This window comes from Schistocerca cancellata, chromosome 2 (assembly GCF_023864275.1).
Source record: "Schistocerca cancellata isolate TAMUIC-IGC-003103 chromosome 2, iqSchCanc2.1, whole genome shotgun sequence".
Taxonomy (NCBI): Eukaryota; Metazoa; Arthropoda; class Insecta; order Orthoptera; family Acrididae; genus Schistocerca; species Schistocerca cancellata.
The window spans coordinates 530,906,860-530,922,080 of NC_064627.1; positions in this window are offsets into that span (position 1 = coordinate 530,906,860).

Below are 15,221 nucleotides of genomic sequence, written 5' to 3' on the forward strand. Positions count from 1 at the left end.
TCGTCAACAGTCTGCAGTGGGACACCATGTCAAACGCTTTCCGAAAATCTAGAAATATGAACTCTGCCTGTTGCCCTGCATCAATGGTTTACGGGACATCACCTGAGCAATGGCAAGCTAAGTTTGACGACCGATGCTTTCTAAATCTGTGCTGGTTTGTGGAGAGAATCTTTTCTGTCTCAAGGGACGTTATTATATTCAAACTCAGAATGTGTACAAAAATTCTGCAGCAAACCAGTGTTAAGAATATTGGTCTGCAATTATGTCTTTCCGTTCTTCTACCTGCCTTATATACAGGAGACACCTGTGGTTTTTTTCCAGTCGCTTGGGACTTTGGCCTGGACGAGATATTCTCGATAAATGCAAGCTAAGTAAGGTGTCAGTTCCGCAATTCTGTAAAACCGAATTGGGATTCAATTTGGACGTGGCTATCTATTTATTTTCAAGTCTTTCAGTTGCTCCTCGAAGCCAGGGGTGCCTATTTCTATATCCTCGATGCAGGAGTCTGAGTGACAGTCAAGTGACGGCATATTTGTACAATCCTGCTGCGTGAATGGTTTCTTAAACGCGAAATTTTCAACTTCAGATTCCTTTTACTGTCTTCTATTGCTACAACAGACTGGTTGATGAGTAAGACAGCAGGCCGCACTGTTGAATCGCTCGTTACTGTATGGCGGCGGTCACACACAGTGCGGCTTTGACGCACCGGCATGCGGCCTGCCGCACAGGCCGCCGCCGGGTTGTCACAGATTACAGACTCGCCGCAAGCCGGAGCGGTTGCTTGCCTCTGTTGGCGCACTCAACTGCTCTGCGGTCACACTGGAAGCAGCGGTTTGAGGCGGTTTTTGTCTTGCAGCTCGTAGTGCATGCATCATGGACACAGAAAGACTTATAGAGGGGATGAGAGAATACTACTTTTTGTATGATACACGCGATCCTGATTTGGAGGTAAAATACTTTTGCCCTCGATATGCTCTTGATAGGAAGCTGAATTCTCAAAAATAGTGTTGTCACTTCCAATATCAACTACCGTAAACTTGTAGTGTGGATCAACGACCGCCAGCAGAACTAGCGAAAAGAATTGTATATGACAGAAGAACTGGGATCCACTATCCTTCGGGCATTTTAACCTGATATGCTTTCCTTCTATGCTTCCAAGGCAGTTCGGAAACCCCCAAAGTTCTAGAAATCCTTCTTCATATTTCTTCCACATCTCTGTTGTAGGAGTAGGTAAATACTTGAGCTGTAGAACAGTCCATATTGCCTGGCACACTTCTTTCTCAATTTCTGAGACCGTTGAACGTCCTAAGCGAAAAGAAAGAGCTATGGTTTGGTGACTGTCGCCTGTAGCCAAGTATCTGGAAAAGATTAAAATAAATTATGCCGATAGAACGAATAGATAAGTTAACGACCAAAGATATGTTTGTTTAAATTCAATGACAATGTTATGAATACATTGAAACAAAACAATCTCTTTAGTAGAAAGCTCTCTCTAGCGGGACATACGGAACTAGATGTTACTATCGTTTGCTGTTTTCGTAAACACTGCAGATAAATTTATCACACCACTCGTAACTACATTGTGGGATAGCACACTCTTCTGCCGAACCTTTCATATGATACAGCAAAACTGAACTGGAATAATTTATATGACTTCTGTATGAAGCACAAATAGGCTACAAATGGTAAAATGTACCTCAAACGAATGGCTAGTCTGTGACTTGTATCAAGTGGCTTTCTCCAGTTCGTTGTGCTTCCTTTTTATCAGGCGATACAGTTCATCGAAACATTCTCGCGGCATACGAAAATATTTGAAGAACCTATCTTCAAAAAAATCAAATGGCTCTGAGCACAATGGGACTTAACATCTGAGGTCATCAGTCCCCTAGAACTGAGAACTACTTAAACCTAACTAACCTAAGGACATCACACACATCAATGCCCGAGGCAGGATTCGAACCTGCGACCATAGCAGTCCCCCGGTTCCGGACTGAAGCGCCTAGAACCGCTCGGCCACCCCGGCCGGCGAACCTATCTTCGTAAGACTCTAGTTCAATACACAGACGATGGTATTCTCCTAAGCTTTCTGTCTTGCTATTAATATCGAGCACCCAACATCTCTTCTTGGTGCCATTCGTAACGCTAGTGCGAGTTCTTCCTCGTCCGAGCTACTCATTTCTGCACTTAAAAAAAAAAATGAATTCGCACAAAGATAAGGGTTCCCGCGTGAAGCCCCCAAATCGTCTAACGCCAAGACAAACGCGCTGCGCATGCAAACTTAATAATGGGGTTCGGCCCCTTCCACCCTGTAACAGCTGACGCATCAACAGTCACTGGTGCGGCCGGCCGTTGCCTGTGTGGCGTCCCTGGCCGCTGACGGGCCCGGCCTGCCGCTGCGCCGTCCGTCGCAGCGGCAGGCCGGATTCTGTCTGGCCAGGCCTTTAACTGGACAGAAGCCGTCGACCCGCTTAGCGATTTTACGCATGAGCAGAGTTTTCTGAAGTTCTCGGCTGGATCTTTCGCTAAGGTATGACGGTGGAAGTTGTACGCTTCGCGCAGATAATTGCAAAATATTTCTTTTACTTTCGTGGGACAAGTCTTGCTTTTAATACTATTGCCTCGTCGTCCGATTTCTACTGTAAAATTTACCTTATAATAAATACTGTAATTTTATTTTATTAGATAATAAATAATTCATGGACGCATATACGAGAAGAGCTGTTTTAACGCTAACACAGACGATTCACGTTTTCCTTTCATATCTCTGTGTCTGCAATATTTTCACGTGGTAAATGACAGTTCAATGTTCGATTTTTTCATCTATCAACAACGCTGTGCGTAAGAGAATTACTGCTTCTCTTCATCTGTGATCTAAAATATTGCCAAATAACATATTTTCGAACATTTTGTTTCGGTGATTTTCTGTGTATTAGCTCGTTTCTTCAAGGAGAGGCTTGTACTATCCGTGTGCTCGTGGGCCCTGACAATCTTCAGGTACGTTATTGTTTTGTTAGTGACAAGGAGACGAGTACCTGTAGTGCAGTTTGTTCCCGATCGTCAGTGGTCTGCTGCATCTACTATCACTCGAAACAAAATTAGATAGTTGTTATTTGTCTAGTCATGAAGTAAATCTTCCATTCACAATTGGCTATGGGAGTTTTCTTGATGTTTTACCGATTTGTGGTTGTTGCTTGTGATCTGTCTGTAAATTTCCTATCATGCGACTATGGTTGTGAAGATGCCCAACGAAATAGTTTCCGATTATAATCCCTACGAAGGATCTTCAGAAATATCAAGCTATCATCAACCATGTGGCTGGTTTGGACACCACAGTGCCATGGTCCTATTACAATTAACGTTCCCTTGCCACCCTCTAACTTTCGAACCGTCTGACCCGGCCGGTTAAACTCAGAGTTTAATGCGGACTCTAAACAACGACGAAATTTGACATTTTTTCATACAGTCATTGCCAGAGACGAAAGAAGCGGTAAGTGACAGAAAAACTCATAGCACCGACTGGAGATGTGGGGATTGTAACCTGACATTTACCTACTTAAGCAAGGAGCCACTCGTTAGGGTATTTCACAACTATCAGAGTACAGCTGATAGTTTTTTTTTTAGTATTATCTGGTTGCGGTTTTTCTTTGGGGTAATACAGTACTCTAATACGTTGTTTATCTCATATTTTATAGGTAAGCTTTATTTATCAAAATACTTCCTTCTCTTTGGGTCAATTGTATTGGTATGTGAGTGCGTGACATTTGTTTCCCCTTTACTTTCCTTTGTTAGTGTCATTTGTGTGTATCTGTCTGCGCTTTTGGTTATAGGTGATCTAGTTCTTTATGTTACTGCAACTACACTGAAAATCCAAAGAACCTGGTGCGACTGACTAATATCGTGAAGGGCCCCCGCGATCACGCAAAAGTTCCGCAACACGACGTGGTATTGACTCGACTGTATGGACTCGACTAATGTCTGATGTAGTGCTGGCGGGAATTGACACCATGAATCCTGCAGGGCTGTCCATAAATCCGTAAGACTACGAGGGGGTGGGAGATCTCTTGTGAACTGCACGTTGCAAGGCGTCCCAGATATGCTCAATAACGTTCATGTCTGGGTAGTTTGAGGGCCAACGGAAGCGTTTAAACTCAGAAGTGTGTCCCTGGAGCCACTCTGTAGCAATTTTGAACTTGTGGGGTGACGCATTGTCCTGTTGGAATTGCCCAAGTCCGTCGGAATGCACAATGGACATGAATGGATTCAGGTGTTCAGACAGGATGCTTACGCACGTGCCAGCTGTCAAAGTCGTATCTAAACGTATCAGGAGTTCCATAACTTCAACTGCACACGCCCCACACCATTACAGAGTCTCCACCAGCTTGTACAGTCCCCTGCTGACATGCAGGGTCCATGGATTCGTGAGGTTGTCTCCATACCCGTACGCGTCCATCCACTCGATACAATTTGAAGCGAGACTCGTCCGACCGGGCAACATGTTTGCAGTCACTAACAGTCCAACGTCAGTGTTGGCGGGACCAGGCGAGGTATAACGCTTTGTGTCGTGCAGTCATCAAGGATACACTAGTGGGATTTCAGCTCTGAAGGCACGTATCAATCATGTGAATGGTTCGCACGCTGACACTTGTTGACGGCCCAGCATTGAAATCTACAACAATTTGCGGAAGGGTTGCACTTCTGTCATGTTGAACGGTTATCTTCAGTCGTCGTTGGTTCCACTCTCGCAGAATCTTTTTCCGGCCGGAGCGATGTCGGAGATTTGATGTTTTACCGGATTCCTGATATTCACGGTACACTCGGGAAATGGTCGTACGGGAAAATGCCCTCTTTCATTGCTGCCTCGGAGATTCTGTGTCCCACTGCTCGTGCGCCGACTACAACACCACGCCAGACTCACTTAAATATTAATAAACTACCATTGTAGCAGCAGTAACCGATCTACAACTGTGCCGGACACTTGTTGTCTCATATAGGCGTTGCCGACCGCAGAGCCGTTATCTGCGTGTTACATATCTCTGTATTTGAATACACATGCCTATACCAGTTTCTTTGGCGCCTCAGTGTAGACGATTTCCCCCCTCCATGAACTATGGACCTTGCCGTCGGTGGGGTAGCTTGCGTGCCTCACCGATTCACATAGACGTTCCGTAGGTGCAAACACAACGGAGGAGTATCTGTTGAGAAACCAGACAGCAGCCTTTTCAGTAGTTGTGGGGGCGAAGTCTGGATGACTGACTCATATGGCCTTATAACAACAACCTAAACGACCGCAAACGGCTCCCAGCAATGGTAAACTATAGCCGTAATTTCTCCCGAGAACGTGCATTAAAATTAAATGGTGATGGCGTCCTCTTGGGTAAAATTTCCGGAGGTAAAATAGTCCCTGATTTGGATCTCCGGGCGGGGACTACTTAGGGGTATGTCGTCATCAAGAGAAACAAAACTGGCGTTCTACGGGTAGGATCGTGGAACGTTAGGTCCCTTAATTGAGCAGGTAGGTTAGAAAATTTAAAAACGGAAATTGATAGGTTGAAGTTAGATGTAGTGGGAATTAGTGAAGTTCGTTGGCAGAAGGACGAGAACTTTTGGTCAGGTGAAAACAGAATTATAAATACAAAGTCAATAGGGGTAATGCAAATGGTTCAAATGGCTCTGAGCACTATGCGACTTAACTTCTGAGGTCATCAGTCGCCTAGAACTTAGAACTAATTAAACCTAACTAACCTAAGGACGTCACACACATCCATGCCCGAGGCAGGATTCGAACCTGCGACCGTAGCGGTCGCTCGGCTCCAGACTGTAGCGCCCAGAACGGCACGGCCACTCCGGCCGGCAGGGGTAATGCAGGAGTAGATTTAATAATGAATAAGAAAATAGGAATGCGCGTAAGCTACTATGAACAGCATAGTGAACGTATTATTGTAGCCAAGATAGACACGAAACCCACACTTACCACAGTCGTACAAGTTTATATGCCAACTATCACCGTAGATGATGAAGAGATTGGAGAAATGTATGACGAGATAAAATAAATTATTCAGATAGTTAAAGGAGACGAAAATGTAATTGTGGTGGGGGACTGGAATTCTATAGTAGGAGAAGGAAGCGAAGAAAAAATAATAGGTGAATACGGACTGAGGGAAAGGAATGAGAGAGGAAGTTGTCTGGTAGAATTCTGCACAGAGCATAATTTAACCGTCGCTAACACTTGGTTTAATGCTCATAAAAGAAGGCTGTATACGTGGAAGGGGCCTGGAGACAATGGAAGATTTCAGACTCGTTATATAATGGTTAGACAGATATTTAGGAGCCAGATTTTAAACTATAAGACATTTCCAGGGGCAGATGTGGACTCTTACTACAATTTATCGCTTATGAACTGTAGATTAAAACTATAGAAGTTGGATAAAGGTAGAAAATTAAGGAGATATAAACTGGTAAGCTGAAAGAACCATAGATTGTTGAAAGTTTCAGGAGGAGCATTAGGCAACAACTGAATAGAACAGGGAAAAGGAAAACAGTATAAGACGAATGTGTACGAGTTGAAGTAGTGAAGGCAGCAGAGATCAAATTCGTAAAATGACACGGCCTAGTAGAAATCCTTGGATAACACAAGACATATTGAATGTAATTGATGAACGGAGAAAATTAAAAAATGCAGCAAATGAAGCACTAGGGGAAAGATAGGTACTGCCCACAGGACAATTAAAGAGGCTTTTAGGTAAAAGAGAAGCAGCTGTATGAATATGAAGAGCTCAGATGGTAAACAGGTCCTAAGCGAAGAAGGGACAGCTGAAACGTGGAAGGAGTGTATAGAGGATGTATACAAAGGAGACGAACTTGAAGGCAATTACAGAAAGGGAAGTGGACATAGATGAAGATGAAATGAAGGATACGATACAGCGACCTGAATTTGACAGAGCTCTGAAAGATCTAAGGCGAAACAAGGCGCCGCGAGTGGACGATACTCCGTCAAAACTCTTCCATCCGATGTACAAGACGTATGAGACTGTCGAAATATCCTCAGACTTCAAGAAGAATATAGTGATTCCAATTACAAGAAAAAAACAGTTGCTGGCAGATGTGAAAATCACCTGCCAGTTTAATAAGTCATGGTTGCAAAATACTGTTACGAATTCTTTACAGAAGAACGGTAAAACTGATGGAAGCCGACCTCGGGAAAGATCAGTTTAGATTCCGGAGAAATGTGGGAACACCTAAGGCAATACTGACCCTACGACTCACCTTAGAAGATAGGTTAAGGAAAGACAAACATATTTTTTGCATTTGTGGACCAAGAAAAAACAATTGGGAGTTATAAGAGTCGAGAGGTATGAAAGGGAAGCAATGGTTCAGTAGGGAGTGAGACAGGGTTGTAACCTATCCTCGATGTTGTTCAATCTGTACATTGATGAAACAGTAAAGGAAACCAAAGAAAAGTTTGGAGTAGGAATTAAAATTCAGTAATAGAAACAAAAACTTTGTTTCCCGATGACATCGTAATTCTGTCAGAGACAGCAAAGGACTTGGAAGAGCAGTTGAACGGAATGGACAGTGTCTTGATTCGAAAATATTTATTTATTTATTTATTTATTTATTTATTTAACCTGATCAGATTAGGGCCATCAGGCCCTCTCTTACATCGGACCAGTGTTTCACACATGCAGCATTTCACACATCAGAGTTACATCATGAACATAGTTTAAATGAGAAAATTAGCTTACTCTAGTGACAATATGAATAAAGAGTAGTGACTAAGACCTAATAAAGTAAATGCGGAAGTATTTTTACAACAGTTGCTATACATACAGATTATGATAAAAGCAATAATAATAACAGTAAAACAAAAAATCAAATAATAATGATGAATATGACTAAGACCTAATAAAGTAAATGCTGGCAGTATTTTTACATCAGGTGCTATACATACAGATTATGGTGAAAGCAATAATAATAACAGTAAAAAAAATCAAATAATAATGACAAACATGAGAAAGAGTGGCAATAATAATGAAGGTTTGTGCAGATGTACATTAATATATTGGTGTGTAAAGTAGGTGTTTACTAGTATAGCGAGTTTTGGGTAAGGGAGGTTTAAGGAGGGGGAGAGAGGGAAGTAATGAGGTGAAGTGCACTCATGTACAGAGGAAGGCATTACTGTTGCTTAAGTAGATACGTCATTAACTGTTTTTTGAAGCCGGTCATGTTTTTAAGTTCTCTAACATAACGAGGGAGGTTATTCCAGAGTCGGGTTCCCGCTACTGTAAACGACTTGGAGAAGGTGACTGAGTGATGCAGTGGAACGGAGAGGATTTTATTATGATGGGAACGTGTGTTTCTGTCATGTTGTTCCGACATGAGTGTTAGGGAAGAGGAGAGATATGAGGGACAGTGTACATTTATAAGGCAGTAGATGAGACAGAGTGTATGGAAATCTCTGCGTTTGTCTGCACGCAGCCAGGACAATTTTGCATATGCTGGTGAAATGTGATCAAAAAGTCGAACGTCACAGATATATCGGACGCAGGCATTCGTGACCAGTTCTAGACGTCGGGAATTTTCCTGAGAGAGGCCTTGTAGGATAATATCGCTGTAGTCAATGATTGGGAGTATAAGCGTTTGCACTAATTTCTTTTTCAGATCGAAAGGGAAGAGTTTTTTATATTTTTGTAGGACATGAAGGGATGCTGATGCTTTTTTGCACACTGCAGTTACGTGCTCTGTCCAATTTAGATTTTCATCAATTATTACTCCCAAACTCTTTGCTGATGGCGAGAAGTTAATATTTGTTCCATTTAGGATAAGAGGTGGTACGGATTCCCGATGTTTTGGGCTAATGAGCTTAGAGTGACCAACAAGTACCGCTTGGGTTTTAGATGGGTTTAGTTTTAGACCTATGTCCTGTGCCCAGTTTGACAGCGCATCGAGGTCAGTATTGAAATTTTCAATAGCTTTCTTGAGATTGCTTGGTTTCGCACTTAGATACAACTGAAGGTCATCAGCATACATATGGTATTTGCAATAGGTCAGGACCGATGACACATCATTGACATAAAGAGAGAAGAGTATAGGACCTAATACTGAGCCTTGGGGAACGCCTGAAACTACCTGCCGCCATTGTGATTTTATATCCCCAGACAGGACGCGTTGCTGACGAGACATCATGTATGAGCGAAACCATTGCATTGCGCTTTGTGAGAAATTTAGACCGCTAAGTTTGGCTAGTAAGATGTCGAAGTCGACAGTATCAAATGCTTTGCTGAAATCTAAGAAGCAAATAATAGTCGCTTCTTGTCTGTCCATGGCAAGTTTCAGGTCATCTGTCACCTTTATCAGAGCGGATGTTGTGCTTCGATGTTTACGGAAACCTGATTGGTATTCGTCTAGTAGGTTGTTAGTAGTTAGGTAGTTGGTGAGCTGGTCATGAACTATATATTCTAAGGCCTTTGATAGTGCAGGAAGAAGGCAGATGGGGCGGTAGTCAGAGGCTGCTGTGGCGATGTCCTTTTTAGGCAGTGGCTTAATTTGTCCCAGTTTCCAGGCCTCAGGGAAAACACTTGTGATTAATGAATCGTTGAAAATGTCTGTTATAGAGGGCAGTAGTTGGTCAATAATAAGTTTTACCATCTGGATAGTGATACCATCATGTCCAGTAGATGCTGATCTAATCCGCATTAGGGCTTTCTTGACAGTGCTGCAAGTGACGTGCTGTAGATAGAATTTTTCTTTGCTACAGTCGTTCATCCCAATGAAGTAATCAATGATTCTCTGTTTTTTTTGCGGATCAATTTTGGTTGCAGGTAATGTGAAGAATCGGTTTAGTTCTTCAGCTGGGACCATGGGATTTTCTGCAACTTTTATTTTGCCTAAACCGAGACTACGGAGATTTTTCCACAGGATAGCTGGTCTACATCTATTGTCAGCTAATGTACGGGCATGTCTGAGCTTAGCGTTTCTCACCGCTTGACTGACTTTGTTTCGTTTCTGCTTGTATACAGCGTGATTTTCAGGTGTAGGGTGTATCTTGTATGCTCGATGTGCAGCATCTCTGAGATTCATGAGCTGTTTTAGTTCATCAGTCAGCCAAGGTGCAGGTTGCCTTTTTTACTATCAGATGAACATTAACAAAAGGCAAACACGGATAGTGGAGTGTAGTCGAATTAAATCAGGGAATTAGATTAGGAAACGAAACACTTAAAGTAGTAGACGAGATCTATTATTTGCCCAGCAAAGTAACTGATGATGGCCGAAGTAGACAGGATATAAAATGTAGACTGGCAAGGGCAAGAAAAGCATTTCTGAAGAAGAAAAATTTGTTAACGTCGAATATAGATTTAAGTGTTAGCAAGTATTTTCTGAAGGTATTTGCATTGAGTGTTGCCATGTGTAGAAATGAAGCATGGACGATAAATATTTTAGACAAAAACGGAATAGAAGGTTTCGAAATGTGGTGTTACAGAGGAATGATGAAGGTTTGATGGATCGATCACGAAACTAATGAGGAGGTACTGAAAAGTACTGGGGAGACAAGAAATTTGTGGCACAACTTAACCGAAAGAACGGATCGGTTGATAGGACACATTCCCAGACATCAAGGGATCACCAATTTAATATTGAAGGGAATATTGAAGGGAAATGTGGGGGGCAGAGGGAGACCAAAAGACGAATACAGTACGCAGATTTAGAAGGATGTAGGTTGCAGTAGTTATTCGGAGATGAAAGTGCTCGCGCAGGATAGAGTAACATGTAGAGCTGCATTAAAGCCGTCTTCGAACTGAAGACCACAGCAGCTGCAACTAAATATTTTTGTATTTTAGTTTATTTGTTCTCTGTCTCGCTTTTATACTACGGCTTTCTCGCATGCGCATTTGCTGCTACTTGTGTCATTATGTGGAGCTCCTTCTTGTGGTTAGCTACGCACATAGGAAATGCTCAAAGGAGTTTCTACCATTTTGTCCAGAAGTATGAGGAGTCTACATGGCAGAGACAGCCTGACACATCTCTGTTTTACTCCGCTAACTCAATTAATCATTATTAGAGTAATGTTTGGAACAGTCAAGTTAATTTTGATACTAATTACATTTTCGAGCTGAGGTCTGGAAACCAACAGCTGGGACGACGGGACGATATTACCACTGTGGGACTCCCAAAGGACACAGGCGGACTTCTGAGACCCCGCCCAGAAGGTGAGGGATAACAGTTCTGACCATCCAGTCCAGCTAAGTTGCCGACCCCTATTCTTCCAGCCGACACCCTCCTGGCGGCCGCCGCAAACTTTTTCCATGAGCTATAGACACATAATGCACAATGCAAGACTCCATCTAAAATGTTAAATTCCGTGAAGCGTGGAGATGTACCCGTAGCAAACGTACATACAAAGAAAAAAATACAGAAAAAAACGACCCATCAGACCACGGAGGAATTATCCGAATGGGACGGAAATCGGTAGACGTGATGTACATGTAAAGACAAACAAATGATTACAGTTTCAGAAAACTTAGATGACTTATAGAAGAGTAAAAGCTTCACAGACTGAGCTCATCAGTAACGCGTTGGTCCACCTCTTGATTGACAGAGTCGTTATGTGTCCTCCTGAGGGACATCGTGCCAAATTCTGTCTAATTCACGCGTTAGATTCTCAAATCCGAAGTGGTTGGAGTGGTCTAAACGTTCTCAACTGGGTAGAGACCCAGTGACCTTGCTGGCCAAGACAGGGTTTCACAAGCAAGAAGACAAACAGTAGAAACTTGTTCCGTGTCCGGGCAGGCGTTATCTTGCTGAAATGTGAGCCAAGGATGACTTGCTGTGCAATAAAACGGAGCATAGAATATCGTCGACGTGCCGCTGTGCTGCAAGGGTGTCAACTGGTGACAACCAAAGTGGTCTTGCTATGAAATGAAATAGTACCTCACGCCACACTCCTGGTTTTCGGGCCGTATGGCGGGCGACAGTAAGGTTGGTATCCCGCTGCTGCCTGGGGCGTCTCGAGACACATCTTCGTTGCTCATCGGGGCTCATTTCGAAACGGGACTCATCACTGAAGACAATTTTTCTCCAGTCAATAAGATTCCAGGCCGAAGACGTGTTTGGAGACGCCCTGGACAGTGGTGAGATACCAACCTGACTGTTGCCTACAATCAGGAGTTGCAATTCCCCTCTAGGTGTCATCCGATGCACCCTTACGGCACAGTGGTATGTCGACGTATTCCATGCTCCGTTTTATTGCATTGCACCGGAAGCCATCCTGGGCTCACATTTCAGCAAGATAATGCGTGCCCTCATAGGGAACAAGTTTCTACTTGTGAAACCCCATCTTGGCCAGCAAGGTGGTCTCTTGCCAATTCAGAGTGTTTGGAGCATTGTTAGCAAGTCCCTGCAAGCAGTTCGGGATTTTGAAGATCTAACGCATAAATTGATCAGAATTTGGCACTGTATCTCTCAGGAGGACGTGCAAAATTGTATCAATTAACGCCAAGCCGAGTAACTGCTTGCATAAGGGGCAGAGGTGGACCAACTGTTTATTCACATGCTCAATTTGTGAATCTCTTTCTCTTGAATAAATGATTCCATTTTTGTGAAACTATAATCATTTGTTTGTCTCTACATGTACCGATTTCTGTACATGTACCGACTTCTCTACATGTAGCGATTTCTGTACATGTACAGATTTCCACCCTACTCGGTTGATTCCTTCGTGGTGGGTCGTTTTTTGTCTTAGAATGTAGACGCCCTCTTTTACAATTAGACGCAGGTACGTCAGATGGCCCTGCACTTGGCACTGTGTACTGTCCAGTACCTTTTCTGAAGGCAGGCTGGGGGAGGGAACCATTTAAACAGATTATTATCTTCCTGCTAGACGTTAAAAAAGCCAAATTATTCAGTTTTGTAACCTGTGCATTTTCGCTGCCGGGTGAAAGCCCGTTGTATCCACGTGACGCCAAGCTCTGGTGAGCTGAGGGATTCTTCCACAACAGGCACGAAGTGAGCTTATTGGGCACTCTTGAAAGTGCTATTCGAGTGATAAGTTTGGAGCTGTCTTGCTGAAATTTGAGCGCGGGAGAATTAAAAACGTAGGTTCGTGACCCACCATTTTTCGAAAAAGCGTAAGTGTAAAGCTGGCTGGGAGGAGAACGCTCTTTACGCAGTGCTTTGGTGGGTGAATAACATTAGCTTAACAGTTATGCCGTTGGCCGCTACTGTGCAGATCTTTTCCATTGGTGACAGATTCTTTTGGTGCAGACTCGGTGCAGAGCAGGGACAGGAGACGCGGCTGTTAGACGCTTCTTCTTTCTCAGGCTTAGAGCAGTACACGCTCTTCACTTCCTGACTACGAGCAGGGAACTTCGATTCCAGACGGAGCAGAGGCCTTTCTCTCGGGGACGCGGAAGGACGCAATGCAGCAGCAGGCAGAACTCCAACTTTAAAAGGCGGCCTGAGCATTGTCTGCCGATTTCCAGTGACAGCCACCCCATCCGCAGGCTACAATTCGACACAGTGAGGATTTCGAGCGACATCGACTGGTTAGAAAGATCTGAAGTTAGCCGTTTTCTGATACTTTAACATTCATGAAGACTCATGCAAGACCGTGCGAGCAGATATAGTTGCATTTTATTTTCGATTCATTTTGGCAGGGTCTTACAATCGCTGCATGTCTACTGCAGCTTTTTGGATGCTGATTACGTTTGATCGCTTTTTCCTTTTCTCAAGACTTTACCAAGTTAATTAATGCCAATTACCTCAATAAGGTGGTCTTATTACTTGTTTCTTTTATCGTGTGCTGAATTAAATCCTATGTTAATGCTATTTATTGACCTATGCACACTGAATACGATTGGAATAAATTTTGGATTCATTGAGCCAAGATTTTAGTTCAGTAGTTTTTTCGTGCAGTGAAGGCCATCACCCATGACTCAGTTACCAAGCCACCCCTTTGATGTTAAATTCGTTGCGCGACAGGCATTGATTTGTTAGCTGCGTTCAGTAGGGAGCGATCTGGCTCTCAGTAGTCCAGCTGATGCAGATCGAATAGTCTACTGGAAGGAATGCGCTTATGTTCGGCTGCTACTTCGCAACTCTGCTGTTGTACAAGGTGTGTGAGAAAAGTAGTGCGAATGACAACACCGTGAGCGCTCTGGCAACGCTGTGTTGTTCTACTGTACTCTGTTCATCATAAGAATAAATCTGATGTAAACATTACGCAATGTATTCTTTCGCGTTTGCATGAATCTCATTGGATTTCGTTGCACATGGAGTGGAAGCCAAGTTTTGACCGGTACAGTCAAGTACGGTCATAAGGTTACGTTTTATGCTGTGTTACATTCACATAAACTGAGCGATAATGTGCAGGACAATAGCTTTACGGGCGCACTAAACTTGGACAGCACTGGCCAACCAGCGGTCTAACTAGCCTGCGATAATGTGAGCAGTCGCAGTTCAGACGTAAAAATAAATGTAAATATCGTGTGACTAGGGCCTCCCGTCGGGTAGACCGTTTGCCGGGTGCAAGTCTTTCAATTTGACGCCACTGCGGCGACTTGCGCGTCGATGGGGATGAAATGATGATGATGATTAGGACAACACAACACCCAGTCCATGAGCGGAGAAAATCTCCGACCCAGCCGGGAATCGAACCCGGGCCCTTAGGATTGACATACTGTCGCGCTGACCACTCAGCTACCGGGGGCGGACTAAGACGTAAAAACAGACGAGCAAAGAAACAATATAGTTTCGAATGTCATTTAATTTTTAAAGAGACTGAAATAATATTCGGCAAAACTCCAGCACTACCACGCGCTTCTTAGGTGTCCAGACGGAAAGCATAAAATGCTCTCGTTCTCACCTGACGTAGTATTCTAATTACAAATAAGAGTGACGAAAATTCCTAACTTAAACTCAGGGTAATTTTTCAGAGCAAGCTATGAGTGATGCAAAATACTGCAAGTATTAATTACAGTCAGTCAGCCGTCTGGTAATCACGTCTGGCAGCTTAACAGTCTTGTTATTACTCGGCCAAATCCCTTAACTTGGCTCCAGATCAGTTCTCGTTGGGTTCATATTGTAACGGTTCAGTGGCAAATGTAAAAATGCAGCACTTGTATGGTGGGCTCGACGCTGTGAAAAATCATTGTTTTTCATGTTTCTACGACACACATCTACATTTGTGGTATAAAACAATGGACATAGCCCAACTGAAGAGTATTTTG